The sequence below is a fragment of the Coregonus lavaretus genome (genome assembly GCF_964263955.1).
Source record: "Coregonus lavaretus genome assembly, chromosome: 11".
NCBI classification, from domain to species: Eukaryota; Metazoa; Chordata; class Actinopteri; order Salmoniformes; family Salmonidae; genus Coregonus; species Coregonus lavaretus.
The window spans coordinates 15714419-15729788 of record NC_139998.1 but is presented as its reverse complement, the minus strand read 5'-3'; the positions used below and the strand labels follow the sequence as shown (position 1 = coordinate 15729788).

Below are 15370 nucleotides of genomic sequence, written 5' to 3'. Positions count from 1 at the left end.
GGAACATTTCTGTGATTTTTTATTTCAGCCAATGAAAAATGGGACCAACACTACATGTTGCGTTTATATTTTTGTTCAGTGTAGATGGAATGTAAAAATCGCTTTGAAATATACAAAATAGGCTACTTTTGACGTGTCCAATCTCTTTCTGTTTGAGTCAAAACAATTTCTTCAAATGCCCCGTTGAGTTCAACACACATCATAATTGATAGCTGATACATTGTGTCAATCTTATTATTACAGGTGGACGTAAAATAAAGGGGAGCAAAGAAATATCAGCTTCACTAAAATGCAGCATGAAGTCTACTATTGAGCCTTCCCGCACTCCTCAGGAAAACAGTCGCCTCCATCCTCCCTAAATCTATCTCCTCTCTTTCCCCGCTCCATAGAATCCCTCAACGTCACAGCAGTCCTTCCTACAAGTTGGGCAACGACGGAACATCGAGAAAGGTGTACAAGTTTCTGCATGGATTTACGGGAGTTGCGTCGACAAGGTACAGTATTTCGCTAATCTATCTAAGAATTTGCCATTCTTATACGGGGTTTGTTGTGGTATGCAACATACTTTCCGTGTGTTTCCAAATGTAGCGCCGCAGCTCGCGATAACTGAACTACTAACATGTCAAACTTAGTCATTGTATCTTTATAACTTCCACTTTATACAATGCGCCCACTAGGTTTATTGGTTTTGCTTTTGAAAAATATAATGCTTTGCTTTGAAGTCGTCTCGCGGTTATGGTCTATCTATCGAACCTAAAGCAATGTGATGATGTTTCATTCAAAATGAGCGCATGTGGCTACGACGTTGTGGTTTTTGAGGACCTTAAGTTGTTTCTTACCGTCTTAGTTGCCATAAACTTTGCTCTCTATAAATTGATATTGTGCCAAGCGCCATGGTGGCAACGATTGCGTACCGATTGCAATGGCAATCAGTGCCTTTCTTTCTCCTCGAAAGCATTTTATCTTCGCTCTAAACATTTGGCGCTGTTGGGGAGACCCCTGCTGTTTTGTGGGGGAGGCACCATTTGCAAGTATTTTGAGGTCATAGAGATATGTTTTAAAATTACCTCATTGGCAAAGTGGAAAACGGTGTTCAAACAGTAGTAGACCTATTATTATAGTATGTTCCAATTAACATGAACGAGGAATACTAATACTAACATATATATTTTCATATAGGGTTAGGCCTAATACAAGAAAAAAAATCATTCAACAGGGAAAGTAAAAATGTTTCACATACAGTGCGACATGACAAAACTGTCCCAAACTATTTAACTTAACTTTACATGTTATGCAACAAATGTTTTCTTGTTTTAGAGTAGACCACAACAGCTGACATTTCAATAACTTGACATTTTCATACTGTGCCCTTATATTTTACCTTCATCAAAAGTAATTTAGGCCAATTTCATACATTCCTGGAAATCAAACATCATGATATATTTTGAAGATGGATCCTAGACATTCAATCTGCCTAGAGTTTCAATTTAGTGATTGGAATGACACATTTTCTCAGTTTTAGATTAAAAAGAACTGCCTCTATTGCTAGACGAATGACTGTAGAGCCATTAGTCAAATGGTCTGTGTTTTTTTTCTCTGTTTCTATTTAAACTGCCCTGGCTGGAGAACAAAATAACAGGAACTGGGTAATGCACATTTTCCATGAGACTCATTCTGTAAACAGAGGTTGTCATATTACATGTATATAAATGGCAATTACAACTAAAAGTTTCCAATGTTTTTTAATAGCCTATATCTGGTGCTTTGGTTTTACCAGGAACTGAATGGCCAAACCCACAGTACTTACAAAGAGGATCAAAAGGTTAAACAGCTTCAACTCATGACAGAGGAACTTTTATTGTCTCTGTGGCCATGACTCACTCTACCTCCATACAAAGGCCTCTTTCCCTCTGCAAAGGCCACTTGAGTGTGTTATTCATGTTTTTCAGCAAAATACAGACTTCCTTTTAGTCCTATTGCCTGAGTCGATCTCTCCTCTTCCATCCTTATCAGGTTTTGCTCTGTTCTCAGCTAGTTACTGTGCAGTCCAGTTATAACGTCAGCAAATTAACATCTCACTTCCCAACCTATTCTTCCAGCCTAGGACTGATCATTAATTTAAATAGACTAGGGTTGTTTAATGATCCTGTTAATAACGTGTATTAGGCTAAACATTAACATCCAATAATCACTCAGCCTGCTAAGTAATAAGCTGACTATCCCCTGGTAATAACATATATGAAAACAATTCTTATTCAGAATATGCCATTAGGGACTCTCCATGTGTATGGCACAATGGGTAGACAGACACAGTATGTACAGTATGTTGGGCCATGGTTTTTCACCAGAGCCTGTAGTCGCCAATCAGAGGGCCTTGGGTTGATCTCCTTAGGGCCACATCTGCTCCAACCTGAAGAAACGTCCTTCACCCAAAATGCTCCTGCCTGACCAGCTGCACTGCTCCTTAATGCTGTAGAGAGCAGGATAATCACACACCGCCCGGCAAGCTACTTAAAGCGACTCGACTTTTAAACACACATTGATAGATAGGCCTATATCTTCTGCTACTCCTTGTTGTTAACCTCATTGTAAAAGCATTTATTAGTGAAGTGTTGTTCCTCAGAGATAAGTTTAGCATGACCACTGTGAGTGAAATTAGCTCATTGCCTTTCACTGAGAGCAGCTGAAAAAATGTGCTTCATGGGTTTAGAGGCTATTCACTCCTCTAAGCTCTTCCTCCTGTTTAAAGCATTGTATGCTATACTGGTATCATATGATGCCATGAACAATCAGTGGTATACAATCTACACAATGGCTGGCTAGCTTCGCGCACAAGACTCGCCTGACAGTTGCACCCCTCCGAGCAAGGCAGTGTAAACAGAATTGTCTCGTTGAGCTCAACACTCCTACGGTATAAATGGTAATAGCAGAGCAGTGTTTTTGAAACAACTGAAATGTATAAACATTTTCCTTATATTTCAGACTTGTTTTATTGAGTCTTTACCTGAAATTGCAGTAATAAAAATGTTTCCTGGGGCCCAGAGTTTTTCCTGATCTGGTAGGCTAACCTAACCAGGTAAAACTCTGGGTATGACATAGTAATAAATCAGCTGTAAAAAACGGTTTTATATTTACATTTGAGTCATTTAGTAGAAACTCTTATCCAGAGCGACTTACAGTTAGTGCATTCATCTTAAGATAGCTAGGTGGGACAACCACTTATCACAGTCATAGTAAGTACATTTCTCCTCAAAGTAGCTATCAGCAAAGTCAGAGCTAGTAATTGGGGAAAAAAGTCAAGGGCGAGTGTTAGTTCACAAAAAGCTATTTTTATTTTAAATGTTTTTGGGGTGGGGGGAGGGGTTGCTGTGGGATTATTTAAGATGCTCTTTGAAGAGGTAGGGTTTCACTTTTTTTTTTTTTAGCAATGATAGGAGAGACCATGTGAGGATATGATGGAGCCAAGTGACTTGGTGTATAGAGAGAAGAGGAGAGGGCCTAGAACCGAACCCTGGGGGACACCAGTAGTGAGAGTACGTGGTGCAGACACGGTAGGCTGCAATCCAAGAGTGTGCAGAGCCTGAGACGCCCAGCCCAAAGACGGTGGAGAGGAGGATCTGATGGTTCACGGTGTCAAGGGCAAGGGCAAGGGATAGATATGGTTCACCAACTACTTCTCAGATAGAGTTCAGTGTGTCAAATCGGAGGGCCTGTTGTCTGGACCTATGGCAGTCTCTATGGGGGTGCCACAGGGTTCAATTCTTGGGCCGACACTTTTCTCCGTGTATATCAATGATGTCGCTCTTGCTGCTGGTGACTCTCAGATCCACCTCTACGCAGACGACACCATTTTGTATACATCTGGCCCTTCATTGGACACTGTGTTAACAAACCTCCAAACGAGCTTCAATGCCATACAACAATCCTTCAGTAGCCTCCAACTGCTCTTAAACACTAGTAAAACTAAATGCATGCTTTTCAATCGAACGCTGCTGGCACCCGCCCACCCGACTAGAATCACCACTCTCGACGGGTCTGACCTAGAGTATGTGGACAACTACAAATACCTAGGTGTCTGGTTAGACTGTAAACTCAACTTCCAGACTCACATAAAGAATCTCCAATCCAAAGTTAAATCTAGAATCGGCTTCCTATTTCGCAACAAAGCCTCCTTCACTCATGCTGCCAAACATGCCCTCGTAAAACTGACTATCCTACCGATCCTTGACTTCGGCGATGTCATTTACAAAATAGCCTCCAACACTCTACTCAGCAAATTGGATGTAGTCTATCACAGTGCCATCCGTTTTGTCTCCAAAGCCCCATACACTACCCACCACTGTGACCTGTACGCTCTTGTTGGCTGGTCCTCACTACATGTTCGTCGTCAAACCCACTGGCTCCAGGCCATCTATAAATCACTGCTAGGCAAATCCCCGCCTTATCTTAGCTCATTGGTCACCATAGCAGCACCCACCCGTAGTCTGCGCTCCAGCAGGTATATCTCACTGGTCATTCCCAAAGCCAACACCTCCTTTGGCCGCCATTCCTTCCAGTTCTCTGCTGCCAATGACTGGAACGAATTGCAAAAATCTCTGAAGCTGGAGACTCTTATCTCCCTCAATAACTTTAAGCATCAGTTGTCAGAGCACCTTACCGATCACTGCACCTGTACACAGCCCATCTGAAATTAGCCCACCCAACTACCTCATCCCTATATTGTTATTTATTTTGCTCTTTTGCACCCCAGTATCTCTATTTGCACATAATCTCTTGCACATCTAGCATTCCAGTGTTAATACTATTGTAATTATTCTGCACTATAGCCTATTTATTGCCTTACCTCCATAACTTGCTTCATTTGCACACACTGTATATATATTTTCTGTTGTATTTCTGACTTTATGTTTTTTACCCCATATGTAACTCTGTGTTGTTTTTTATTGCACTACTTTGCTTTATCTTGGCCAGGTCGCAGTTGTAAATGAGAACCTGTTCTCAACTGGCTTACCTGGTTAAATAAAGGTGAAATAAAAAAAATAAAAAAATAAAAAATATAGGAGGATGTGAACAGAGGAGAGCGAGTCAGCTTTGGCGGAGGGCCTCCGTGACACAGAGAAGAGCCATCTCGATTGAGTGGCCCGTCTTGAAGCCTGACTGGTTAGGGTCAAGAAGATTGTTCTGAGAGAGATAGCGAGAGTGGGGAAAAACTGTTGCTTTTTTAAATACATTTTTTGGGGGTGGGAATAGATCAGCTATGAAACTAGCAGACAGATTAGTCTAGCAAATAACATTACTTGCATAATTTCTGATCCCCTTTTTATTTATTCTTTACCACCCCCTCCCCTAGTTGGAGGACCTGGTGGAAAACATAAAAATGCAATATATATAATATAGCGTCTTCCTATTTGTACTGGACTCAAGTGCATCGTCAAATCAACCAATCTCTCTAATCTTAATTCCACCCATCAAATGTCCACAGACTATCCCATCTTTCCCAGTGCAATCGGAAAGTATTCAGACCCCTTGACTTTTTCCACATTTTGTTACGTTACAGCCTTGTTCTAAAAAAGACCCCAGTCTGAGTGGTCTAGAGCAGGTTTTCTCTGTACTTTGCGCTGTTCATCTTTCCCTCGATCCTGACTAGTCTCCCAGTCCCTGCCGCTGAAAAACATCCCCACAGCATGATGCTGCCACCACCATGCTTCACCGTAGGGATGGTGCCAGGTTTCCTCCAGACGTGACACTTGGTATTCAGGCCAAAGAGTTCAATCTTGGTTTCATCAGACCAGAGAATATTGTTTCTCATGGTCTGAGTCCTTTAGGTGCCTTTTGGCAAACTCCAAGCGGGCTGTCATGTGCCTTTTACTGAGGAGTGGCTTAAGTCTGGCCACTCTACCATAAAGGCCTGATTGGTGATGTGCTGCAGAGATGGTTGTCCTTCTGGAAGTTTCTCCCATCTCCACAGAGGAACTCTGGAGCTCTGTCAGAGAGGCCATCGGGTCCTTGGTCACCTCCCTGACCAAGGCCCTTCTCCCCCGATTGCTCAGTTTGGCCGGGCGGCCAGCTCTAGGAAGAGTCTTGGTGGTTCCAAACTGTTTCCATTTAAGAATGATGAAGGCCACTGTGTTCTTGGGGACCTTCAATGCTGCAGAAATGTGTTGGTACTCTTCCCCAGATCTGTGCCTCGACACAATCCTGTCTCGGAGCTCTACGGACAATTCCTTCGACCTCAGGTCTTGGTTTTTGCTCTGACATGCACTGTCAACTGTGGGACCGAAAACAGGTTGAAACAGGTTTCCCTCAAGAATTTCCCTGTATTTTGCGCCATCCATCATTCCTTCCATTCTGACCAGTTTCCCAGTCCCTGACGATGAAAAACATCCCCACAGCATGATGCTGCCACCACCGTTGGTGTTCTCGGGGTGATGAGAGGTGTTGGGTTTGTGCCAAACATTTTCCTTGATGGCCAAAAAGCTCAATTTTTGTCTAATCTGACCAGAGTACCTTCTTCCATATGTTTGGGGAGTCTCCCGCATGCCTTTTGGCGAACACCAAACGTGTTTGCTTATTTTTTTCTTTAAGCAATGGCTTTTTTCTGGCCACTCTTCCGTAAAGCCCAGCTCTGTGGAGTGTAAGGCTTAAAGTTGTCCTATGGACAGATACTCCAATCTCCGCTGTTGTGCTTTGCAGCTCCTTCAGGGTTATCTTTGGTCTCTTTGTTGCCTCTCTGATTAATGCCCTCCTTGCCTGGTCCGTGAGTTTTGGTGGGCGGCCCTCTCTTGGCAGGTTTGTTGTGGTGCCATATTCGTTCCATTTTTTAATAATGGATTTAATGGTGCTCCGTGGGATGTTCAAAGTTTCTGATATTTTTTTATAACCCAACCCTGATCTGTACTTCTCCACAACTTTGTCCCTGACCTGTTTGGAGAGCTCCTTGGTCTTCATGGTGCCGCTTGCATGGTGGTGCCCCTTGTTTAGTGGTGTTGCAGACTCTGCAGCCTTTCAGAACAGGTGTATATATACTGAGATCATGTGACACTTAGATTGCACACAGGTGGACTTTATTTAACTAATTATGTAACTTCTGAAGGTAATTGGTTGCACCAGATCTTATTTAGGGGCTTCATAGCAAAGGGGGTGAATACATATTCACGCACCACTTTTCCGTTATTAATTTTGTAGAATTTTTTGAAACAAGTTATTTTTTTCATTTCACTTCACAAATTTGGACTATTTTGTGTATGTCCATTACATGAAATCCAAATAAAAATGCATTTAAATTACAGGTTGTAATGCAACAATATAGGAAAAACGCCAAGGGGGATGAATACTTTTGCAAGGCACTGTACCATGCATAGTCACTTTACCCCTACCTACATGTACAAATTACCTCGACTAACCTGTACCCCCACACATTGACTCTGTACCGGTACCCCCTGTTAATTGCTTCATTATTGGTATTTTATTGTGTACCTTTTATTTATTTTTTACTTTAGTTTATTTAGTAAATATTTTCTTAACTCTATTTTCTTAAAACTGCATTGTTGGTTAAGGGCTTGTAAGTAAGCATTTCATGGTAAGGTCTATCTATACCTGTTGTATTCGGCGCATGTGACAAATACAATTGGATTTGGTCATAGTTTGGTTTTAGTCCAGAGAAACTGGAGAATTTATCCAGGTCCTCAATAAGGCCCTTCAAGGTTGAAGATTGAGGACAAGGTAAAACTTTAATCATCGGCGGAACATTGATTATTTTGTCTCTAAACCATACATTTTTAGCCCCTTATTGTTATAATTAAGATGTTGTACATGACTTTTACCCATCTTATGAAAGATTCTACAAAGTTGAAAAAATCTAAGCACCTATAAACAGATTCTAGACATACTGTATCGAAGGCTTTCTCAAAATATGCTATGAAGATTATACCTGCTTTCCCTGAATCATGTTTTTCAATGATTTCTAGTAGTTGTCTAATGTTGTTTCCAATATATCTTCCTTTAAAGAATCCCGTCTGATCGTGATGAATAATGGACCTTTTTAATTCTATGAGCAATACATTTTGCCAATATTTGAGGGGCCTCCAATTTGAGGGCCTACAGTTTTTTGGGATAGTTTGTCTTTGCACTACCCCCCTGGCTCCTGTTTCAGTAGGAGACAGATCAGTCCCTCTTTTTGTGTGTCTGATAGTCTTCTTTCTATCTTGACGTTTTGGCCCTAGAGGATAACAATCTTTGAACACCTACCAATCAAAATGGCCACACCACCTGCTCAGTGATTGAAGAAACCATTGTGTTCTGGAATGCACCATCCATAACTCACAGCAGGGCTGTCTAGTCCAATGAAGTCTCCTACTGGACCATTGATTGTGGAGAGCTGAGGAGCACAACAGCATTTCTCAGCCCTCTCAAGGCCTCAAGGTCAGAGTCCACACAGTATTAGGTACACCCATCTAGTACCGGGTCGGGACCCCCCTTTGCCTCCAGAACAGCCTGAATCCTTCGGGGCATGGATTCTACAAGTTGGAAACGTTCCACAGGGATGTTGGTCCATGCTGACGCAATGGCATCACGCAGTTGCTGCAGATTGGACGGCGGTACACCACCGCCACCAGCCTGTACTGTTGACACCAGGCAGGATGGGTCCATGGACTCATGCTGCTTACGTCAAATCGTGACTCTGCCATCAGCATGAAGCAACAGGAACCGGAATTTGTCAGACCAGGTAATGTTTTTCCACTCCTCAATTGTCCATTGTTGGTGAACGCGTGCCCACTGTAGCCACTTCTTCTTGTTTTTAGCTGCAATAGCCCATCCGACGAGATGCCATTCTGCACACCACTGTTGGACTGCACCGTTATTTGTCTGTTTGTGGCCCGCCTGTTAGCTTGCACGATTCTTGCCATTCTCCTTCGACCTCTCATCAACGAGCTGTTTTCGCCCACAAGACTGCTTCTGACTGGATGTTTTTTGTTTGTCGCACCATTCTCTGGAAACCCTAGACACTGTAGTGCGTGAAAAGCCCAGGAGGGCGGCCATTTCTGAGATACTGGATCTGGCATTCCTGGCACCGACGATCATACCACGCTCAAATTCTCTTAGGTCACTTGTTTTGCCCATTCTAACGTTCAATCGAACAGTAATGGAATGCCTCGATGCCTGTCTGCCTGCTTTATATAGCAAGCCACGGCCACGTGACTCATTGTAGGAGTGATCCATTTTCGTTTTAGGTGTTTTCTCTGCATTTCTTCTTTAGACAGCTATACTGAGGGATGCTGAAACGCAATACAGACAGCTTGTTTTCATTCCCTTGCTATGCCCGGTAGATATGTCTTGCCATTGAATGTGCTCATCTGTGTTACAGCTAAGCTAAAGAGTGCACTGTACATATTGTCTTAACTTTGGCATCCAAAGGATGGGTGTATGACCTCTTTGACTCCTTGTATGACGGCTAATCCAAATTATTTGGAGAGAGTGCCATTTTATTCTAATTGATCCTCTATGCTTTTTCTCTCCCTATCCACTTTACCTCATCATCAAACCCGTCTCGACTTCCTCAATGGCAAGAATAAACCCCCTCCATGCCAATCTGAGTGGGAACATTGGCAGCAGTTCAGTACTGCAGTGGCTCTACCAACTGCTTACCTCTTCCATCGTTATGTGTTTTTAATTACTTTGTAGTTTCAATTTAATTACATGTGTTAATCCAGTGTCTTCTTTTTAAGTAGATATTATAAAAGGAAAAGATGGTAGCAGATTGGCAAATAAATAACACCATGACCATTACATTTGAAGGCAATCTCTAAAAATAGCCATATTGAGGGAACATTTTAATGGCTTTCAATTGGTCTGGCAGACAAATCCAATTCTTAAGGCCATGCTTGTTGTCCTTGTGCTTGTTTATGCTTAGCCTCTGTCGAGTCCCCAACAACCAGATGTTCCGGTTTTCAGGGGAAATGGAAAGAGAGCCTGTGATGCGACTTCTGATTTTGGACGTTAACAAGGCGACATTCCATCTTAACTCTTCCTCCACATTTACTGGATTGGTTGAACAGTGCAGAAGAGAACCTCCCCCGACAGGTTTTTTCTCGTCAAGACCAGTATGTAGGGGATCTAGTTTCAGGTGTTTTTTTTTACACCTGCTATGTCAGGTTAGTGTATGCTTGGGTGTTAAAAATAACCACCCCCATATGTAATTAATATAACTTTTTAGTGGTTGGGTAGCTAGACAAGATTTTGGTAAATTGGTAAATGCTATCGTTCTTCACTAATGTTATAAACGTACATAAACAGAGCCTTAAAGGAAAGATTCACCAATTGTTTTATGTTATATTGTTTTTGTGCATCTCTGAGCGATGTTCTATCGATTCCCGGGTCATTTCATGTTTTTATGTGTATCTGAGCTATTGCCATTCAAGCAGGCAGAAATTCGGAAGTTAATAGGAATAAGACTTTTAGATCGAAAAGATGTCAGATTTCAATACGGGCCGATGTCATAACGCGGGAGGTTGTCTTCTCTCGAATGAGCCATTGATCATATTTTTGCAATATTCCTACCTCGAGAAATGTGTAATTTAACAGAGGGTCCACAACATTTATCCTATTTGTCTGCCTCTTCAGCCAGGGTGCATTGCATGGTGCCGTTGCATGAACGTTGCGCATGTCAGACTCCACTCTGCGAGTCACATTGATCTGCAGGTTGAACATGGTGAGATTGTAGACTCCTAAATTGATAGTGCAGTTTGTTTAGGCGATTTTACAGCTAACTAGCTACTTCACATGCTGATATTGACTTTGGTATTATTGTGTGTAGCTACGTTTGCTAGCTAGCTTGCTTGAGCTGCAACAGATTTCCACAACGATTTTCACATGTTGCTACCAACCTTATTATAATGACAAAATGAAACATTTGTTCACCAAAAATATTGTTCTCACATATTAGTGTTATTTAACACTGTCAATTATAGGAATTAGTGGTTTTTGGTGGATTTTTCCTTTAAAACATATGTATCCATTGAAAAGCTCTCTGTCTCTCCCTCAATCCCCCAATGCTTTTGAGAGTAGGCTAACTAAGTTACTCACACAACAATGCTCACTTCCTGGTTGAGAGAGAAATCAACAACAAACCCAACTGTTCCTTGTGCCTCATTGCAGTCTGACACCCCCCCCTAGGCCTAATTGAATTTAGCGACTTTACTCAGTTCCGCCCAATTTGGTAATGTGTTTTCGTGGGAGTTTGGCATCTGAGGAGAATGCTGCAGGTCCAACTCTCACGAAAGCAGGGAGTGGAGGGAACAAGGCCCATCGCCTCGGCTAATTCTCCAGTAATGAGAAGCACGTCTTCAGTATGATGCTGTTCAAAATAAAACCCCACATCACACTAATGGCTGACATTGTGTACCAGACTGAGACTGGGCCCCGCAGCTTGGATAACACAGAGGCTTGTCCTCCAACATTATCCCATGGTGATAAGGACTTGGCCAGATGTTTTGCAATACACACAAAGCACCAGCCAGTGAGTGAAGTGTGGTAGAGGAGGCTTTAAGTGTACCAAGTATGGATGTCATTGCTACTACGCTCTTAGAAAAAAAGGGTTATTCGGCTGTCCCCATAGGAAAACCCTTTGAAGAACCCTTTTTGGTTCCAGGTTCTAGATAGTATGAGCGAAACCACCATATTCTCTTTTATGTCGTGAGCTGAAAAGGATTAACGGCCAGTGTTTGAGGGAAGTGGGAGAGACCTTTGATATCTGAGAACAACATACCCTCTGAAAGGATCAAGCCCATGATTTAAGTCACACTGCACCTTAGCCCAGGGCTAAGAGCCTCCCTAGCACTGGGCTAAGGGAGATTTCAGCCCGGGGCTAAGCGAGTGTTCACACTTGCACATTTGAAAGTGGGATACCACCAACCTTAGCCCAGGGCTAGCTGGCCCTGCTCTGGAGCAGGATTAGCACAGACTTTTCGGTGTTAGCCCCAGAAACACGATGCCAAAATAGCCATCCTTCCATTTGAGGACAAAAAATATAATTTACTTTCAAGCATGCAAAAACATTGGTTGCTATCCCTAACAAAAATGGTTGCTATGCTAACGGCTAACGTCTTCTCACTTAGCCAACTAAAGCTAGGGTCGACTCCTGTGGTTGAAGTCGAAGGAGTCGACTCTTGCTCGACTCCCAAAACATGCTTAAACGCCTGCTTGCGCATACATGTACACACACCACCTCATTATTGCAGACAGAGTCCTACTAGGATGACACATTTTGAGTTCTAGAGAGGACTGGCATGAGCATGATGCTGTCCATTTTGCTTATCAAATTATTTTGTTTCAATATAGAAGTTGATGTGTAGGAACTAGAATATTTCAGTGATATTTCTGCTGTGCGCAGCCTTGACAGATCCCATGGGATGATGCGGCGCACTCTCTACGCCGATAACTATATTCTTTGCCGTGTTATAGCCACTGAGGGTTATAGCTATAGTCTATTTGGACGGGACTATTAGGCCTATTACTAGAGACGTTTGTTATGTAATTATTATCCAAGCATATGTGTTAATCCAGAGGACAATTCGCATTGGGATTAGACAAACTGCCTCCTGTAAAAAAATACATGTTTTCATTCAATTGAGTCTTGTGATGGAAGCCTGGAGTTGAGGTTTTTATACTAGGCGTGAAGATATTTCAATGTCATGTCTAGACGATAATAGGCTACACTGATAACTCATGCTTGGCTGCCAAATGTAGGCTAGGTGTCCCCATAATATTTCAACTGAGGAATTGTGATCATAATCATTATTTTAGCAATCCATGGTACGTCCCTCCTAATATAAATGCCCCCCATCCTCCTGATTTTAGCTGCTGAACAGTATTTGCATTTGAGATTATGGATGAGAAAGTGAATTTGCCATTTCAAAAAAGTTAAGCTCAGTGGGGAATCAGGGATGCCCTGCTTTGCGATCTATTGCCTCGGACAAAAATACCCAGGGTTTCATTAAATAAGCTATAGGCACAATACTTTTTATTGCACATTTAGGCCTAATTAAATTGATGCATTTGTTCAACTTCAATTCACAATGTAGCATAGTTTAGCCATACTCATTGATAGCCTAATCTATACTTTCATATACTTTTGGTGAATTTACGAGGCATTGCAAGACAAAACATTGCGAGATACAGATGACCAAGATATAGCCTATGCGCACGGTTCCGACTGTCTGTCTGCCTGCCCCTCATCTCTCTCCCTCGCTTGGTCGCCTGCTCTTTCTCTTCGCTATGAAAGAAATATAGCTTTTGATTACCAATGCACGATTCTGACTGTCTGCCTGGTGGCCGACTTGCCTACCTACAGTGGGGAGAACAAGTATTTGATACACTGCCGATTTTGCAGGTTTTCCTACTTACAAAGCATGTAGAGGTCTGTCATTTTTATCATAGGTACACTTCAACTGTGAGAGACGGAATCTAAAACCAAAATCTATAAAATCACATAGTATGATTTTTAAGTAATTCATTTGCATTTTATTGCATGACATAAGTATTTGATACATCAGAAAAGCAGAACTTAATATTTGGTACAGAAACCTTTGTTTGCAATTACAGAGATCATATGTTTCCTGTAGGTCTTGACCAGGTTTGCACACACTTCAGCAGGGATTTTGGCCCACTCCTCCATACAGACCTTCTCCAGATCCTTCAGGTTTCGGGGCTATCGCTGGGCAATACGGACTTTCAGCTCCCTCCAAAGATTTTCTATTGGGTTCAGGCCTGGAGACTGGCTAGGCCACTCCAGGACCTTGAGATGCTTCTTACGGAGCCACTCCTTAGTTGCCCTGGCTGTGTGTTTCGGGTCGTTGTCATGCTGGAAGACCCAGCCATGACCCATCTTCAATGCTCTTACTGAGGGAAGGAGGATGTTGGCCAAGATCTCGCGATACATGGCCCCATCCATCCTCCCCTCAATACGGTGCAGTCGTCCTGTCCCCTTTGCAGAAAAGCATCCCCAAAGAATGATGTTTCCACCTCCATGCTTCACGGTTGGGATGGTGTTCTTGGGGTTGTACTCATCCTTCTTCTTCCTCCAAACACGGCGAGTGGAGTTTAGACCAAAAAGCTCAATTTTTGTCTCATCAGACCACATTACCTTCTCCCATTCCTCCTCTGGATCATCCAGATGGTCATTGGCAAACTTCAGACGGGCCTGGACATGCGCTGGCTTGAGCAGGGGGACCTTGCGTGCGCTGCAGGATTTTAATCCATGACGGCGTAGTGTGTTACTAATGGTTTTCTTTGAGACTGTGGTCCCAGCTCTCTTCAGGTCATTGACCAGGTCCTGCCGTGTAGTTCTGGGCTGATCCCTCACCTTCCTCATGATCATTGATGCCCCACGAGGTGAGATCTTGCATGGAGCCCCAGACCGAGGGTGATTGACCATCATCTTGAACTTCTTCAATTTTCTAATAATTGCGCCAACAGTTGTTGCCTTCTCACCAAGCTGCTTGCCTATTGTCCTGTAGCCCATCCCAGCCTTGTGCAGGTCTACAATTTTATCCCTGATGTCCTTACACAGCTCTCTGGTCTTGGCCATTGTGGAGAGGTTGGAGTCTGTTTGATTGAGTGAGTGGACAGGTGTCTTTTATACAGGTAACGAGTTCAAACAGGTGCAGTTAATACGGGTAATGAGTGGAGAACAGGAGGGCTTCTTAAAGAAAAACTAACAGGTCTGTGAGAGCCGGAATTCTTACTGGTTGGTAGGTGATCAAATACTTATGTCATGCAATAAAATGTAAATTAATTACTTAAAAATCATACAATGTGATTTTCTGGAATTTTGTTTTAGATTCCATATCTCACAGTTGAAGTGTACCTATGATAACAATTACAGACCTCTACATGCTTTGTAAGTAGGAAAACCTGCAAAATTGGCAGTGTATCAAATACTTGTTCTCCCCACTGTATGTCTGGCTGTGCCCCTCCTCTCTCTCCCTAGCTAGCTCACTCTTTCTTTGCTGTGAAAGATGCGATAGTTTGTGTTCTCGGAAGAAGCCTACGGAACTACTCAGTCTCCTACGTTGCAAAAATACTGAATCTTAGAAGTCGAGAAGTCGATTCCTAGCAGAATCTAAGCTTGACACCCAGAAATGGGAGTCGACACCGGGAGTCGAAGGCCAAGGAGTCAAAGAATCGATTATTTTTGAGTTGACTCGCCATCATTAACTAAAGCTACAAACTCTACAGCATTCTCTGTACAGGGGCGAGATCAAATTTCAAAAGTGAAACATTGTTTCAGAGGTCAGACAGGCAGACAGCAAGGTTTATACAAACCATCGCTGTTGGAAATCAAATGCTAGGCTAGAAGCAAGATGAAATAATG

The 15370-nt window shown here is 42.6% G+C and overlaps 1 protein-coding gene across 1 annotated transcript in view; it reads left to right on the top strand.

Annotated features, from left to right (window-relative positions):
* Positions 1-406: 406 nt before the first annotated feature.
* LOC311136923 (solute carrier family 45 member 3-like) overlaps positions 407-15370 on the top strand; it is a 53332-nt gene continuing 38368 nt past the window's right edge. The window contains exon 1 of the mRNA XM_084171239.1: positions 407-494. The gene's annotated coding sequence lies outside the window, so the exon portion shown is untranslated. The remainder of the gene's footprint in view (positions 495-15370) is intronic.